A 3,769-nucleotide genomic window follows, 5' to 3' on the forward strand; every position below is an offset into this window, starting at 1 on the left:
TGTGCCTCTGCTGCATTCTAGGACATTAATTTAGATTTTTTAAAATAGTGTGCATCACAGCATTATCTCGATTACTGAGTTATTTGGTGCCTTCTTAAATCTTGCACCTGAGGCAAGTGCCTCCTTCCTTCACCCTAGCCCCAGCCCAGGTCCACTCTCTCCTTTGTAGACTGGCTTTCTCTTGGCTTCTGCTTTCCCCTTAGCTTCTAGCTTAATTGTGACTTTGGCTTGCTGTATTGCTCTCTCCAGATTGAATGATATGTGATCTCTCAACTGAGGTGTTGTTTCACAGCTTTCCAGATTCTTGGAGAATTGGATTTGATCTGTCTTGCTTGGGTTGGGGTAAACCCCTGTACCAAACATCTGTGAGGAAGGGGCATTGTTATGTGGTTGCTTAGGCTGTGTACTTCACAGGCCTGGGATAAGGGTGGTCCCAGATAGTGGGGCTTAAGGTTGCTCATGCCCAAACATGCTTACTCTGATGTCGGCGGTCAGAGGGAAGTGACCATGCCTTATCTTTTTTGTATCTGTACTATGTCTAAAAGATTAACAGCTAAAAGGTAGGTGTGCCTATTACTTGGATCTGTTTTTTGTTATGACACTGACCATTTGACCATTAGGATTAACTTTTGGGCATAACAAGGTAATCAGAGCAATATTTTTAATACTTAAATTACTAAAATTTCTTTTATCATTTGGAAGATTTCCAATTTTAGAGCAAGTTAAATATTTTTGAACATTTCTGAAATTTATGTCCTAGTTCAGAAAGAATACAGGAGCAGAAAATTGATAATCAGTTAAACAAAGAGTGGTAATAGGTGTTCTGACTCTACCCCCCAGCCCAATTAAGATATGGTAAAACCAGGTCTGCCCATCATTGATCTCAAACCTTGCTGATCCTCTCTCGTTATTTTAAAATACGTTTATTTAGTATCTGCTGTCTTGCAGGCACTATGTTGGGCTGACAATATAAAAATAAATGCCTGCCCTCAAAGTCCTCACAGCTTATGAAGAAGATATTTATACAACTGATTATAATATGGTGAAATAAATGTTGATAGAGGTGTGGGCAAAGTGGTGACTTAGCACCTCTCTTCTGCTGTTTTGTGTACATCTCTCTCTCACTTTTTTGTATTCTCTTTGTTTAGCCTTCACCCAGTCTCTGCAATTAATTGTATTATATGGGTCATAGTATAGTATTATCTCATTTACCTAACATGAACTAATGAAGTATTTCTTTAAAATGAACTTTGAAAATAATAATGACTTTATAAGCTAACATTTATTGAACACTTGCTCTGTCAACTGTTCTAAGTGATTTATATGTATTAATTCATTTAATGGATTATTGTATTAGTCTTATGTGATAAGTACTATTATTATTATCATTTTACAGATAAGAAAACAGAGGCACAAAAAATAATTCACCATCTTGTCCAGGATTACAACAAATCCAGTAAGAAATTGAAATTTTTTTTAAAACTATTTTAAATGTCATTTTAAAATGTTATATTGTAAACATTTTTCCTGGTCTTCTTAAATGGAATCCTCTAAATTTAATTTAACCAAGATGATTTGGAGGCTCTAGAATTTAGAATTCATTGTGTGCATCAGGTATTACTCTGTGCTATTGAATTCCCTTCTGAGATTGTTGCAAAGTATAAGCTATTTAGTAATCGCATTAAATTGGCCCATACTTTTGTGTTTTAGTTATTTTATAGTTTTCGCTTCTCTTTTGCCTCCACCTGTTGCTTCTTATCAGTTATTGTCACTTAAGTTATTTGCTTCTGTTAATGTGTACTGTATGGTAACAATAGTAATAATACGGTGGGAAGTATTTTATAGAGGCAGTGTGATATAGTGTAAAAAACATGGATTCTAGGGTCAGGTTCAAATTCACATCCACTGTTGAGACTTTATATATCCTTGGGCAGGCTGTTTATTCCTTCTGAGCCTGTTTCTTTATGAAATGGGGATAGTTGTATTTTACAGAGTTATTATGAGAAGATGTATATGATAAAGTATCTGGCATATAACTGGTATATAATAATTGATTCCTTTCTTTTCTGTTCATTATATTGGAATATGGGATATGGCCTTTATTAATCTGAAAAATTGAAATAATCTGAGAAACTCAGGTAAACTTCTAAGATGTAAGATATAGACAGTTTAAATAATAGTTTACAGTTGGTGTCATAGTGTTAATTTTGGAACTGTTATCCTGAACTGTTTTGGGGTCTTATACTAAGCTCTTAGCAACCTCCTCTCCTCTGCATTAAGTTGCCTTTTACTTCTGTGGCTCTCCTAATTTCCTTTGTTTGCTATTAAAGGAAAAATGTCTTTTATCCCTTTTTAAAACAGACCTTATGATCCTAGGGACAGCATGCCAAACTTCTTGGCCAATAGCAGTGATTTCTCAGACTTCCTTTCTTTCATCAGTTCTGCTTTTTTCAACTATCATGTCTTAAATAATAATTTTTCTTTCTACCTCCAATCCTTCCACTTCTTTTTTCCTAGAAACTATCTCCACAAGCTGTATGGTTCTCATTATTTCAGCAGTTTTATATGTTTGGATTTTATTGTATATGTGTATTTTTCAAAGGCTATATTTTGGTAGTTTTTATTATTTATAGCGAGCTCTACTGTCTTAATATCATGAAAAATGTCAGTTTTTGTACTGGAGATTTTTGTGCCTTCTATTTTGAAATGCCAATAAAAACCTCTGAATACCCTGTCCTTACTGGATTGTTGGATGCTTCACCACAGGCAGATATTCCAGGTCAAGTCACCAAAGTTTCTTTTTTAAACAATTTTATTAAGGCATAATTTACATATCATAAAATTCATCCCTTTTTAAGTGTACAATTCAATAATGCCAAACACCTTTTCCAATCAAAAACCCTTCAGCGCTCTCTTTGGTCTATAAGAGGATAATTATCTTGCCCTTTCCTTTCCCTTTTTGTTCCCAAGACCACTTATGGTGGGTTGTATGGATGTCGCTTCTGGCTGCTGCCTGGTTACTTACAAATAACCCGTCTATTGGTTATTGCTTCAGTTATTCATTCTGGATTTGATAATACCTCATTAAGAATGAGGTTCTGTATAGTTGGCATACAAGGTCAAGCTGGTGGAGCAGTGCCATTTATTTGAAGAATGGATCCCTTCTGCCCGAATGACTGAGGGAGCTCATTCTCTCTTAGGTAATCTTCACCTGATGAGAAGTACATCCCAACTCCACGGCATACCAAGTTTCTTGGATTGGTTTTATGTTCCCCACCTTCCACATGAGACAACAAAACACATTATGCAAATTGTAGGCAGTTGCCTCTTCAACCATAACTTTCTGCATGTTAGTCTGAAAATTAATTTAATTGCTATAGCAAAGCTTTATGTCCCCAGTGAAACCAGTGGTATCCCTAAAAGTCACAAGTGTGCTATTTCTCCGAAGGTGTGTATGAAATGCCTTCACCATGTAGGAATGAAGCATGGTCCATTGAGAAGCATGCAGTCATACTAGTCAGGGCACCAGAAACCTGAATCTATGGTAAGTATTGGGGCAGAATGGCATGGTGCAACCTGAGTATTGTTGACTTTCAGAGGAGAAAAGAGAGTAAGGTTGGAGGAGCTAGGAAAGGCTTTGGAGGGAGTGGATTTGAGCTAGTCTTTGAAGGGTGTGCAGAGTTTGGATAGAATGGAGAGGTGAAATTTAGGGATGGGGTAGGGAGGATTGTTGAGGAGAAGTGCACACCATTGTGGGAAACAAATGAAG

General features: G+C 36.3%; 1 protein-coding gene across 4 annotated transcripts in view; it reads left to right on the forward strand.

The window, feature by feature from the left end:
- The window catches only part of TMOD3 (tropomodulin 3), a 65,214-nt gene that overhangs the window by 6,169 nt on the left and 55,276 nt on the right, over nt 1-3,769 (forward strand). For 2 of the 4 annotated variants that reach the window (XM_011355115.2, XM_011355114.2), the window contains exon 3: nt 1,397-1,456. The exons of the other annotated variants lie outside the window; for them this stretch is intronic. The gene's annotated coding sequence lies outside the window, so the exon portion shown is untranslated. The remainder of the gene's footprint in view (nt 1-1,396; nt 1,457-3,769) is intronic. 4 annotated transcript variants of the gene reach the window in all.

This window comes from Pteropus vampyrus, unplaced genomic scaffold (assembly GCF_000151845.1).
Source record: "Pteropus vampyrus isolate Shadow unplaced genomic scaffold, Pvam_2.0 Scaffold19, whole genome shotgun sequence".
NCBI lineage: Eukaryota > Metazoa > Chordata > Mammalia > Chiroptera > Pteropodidae > Pteropus > Pteropus vampyrus.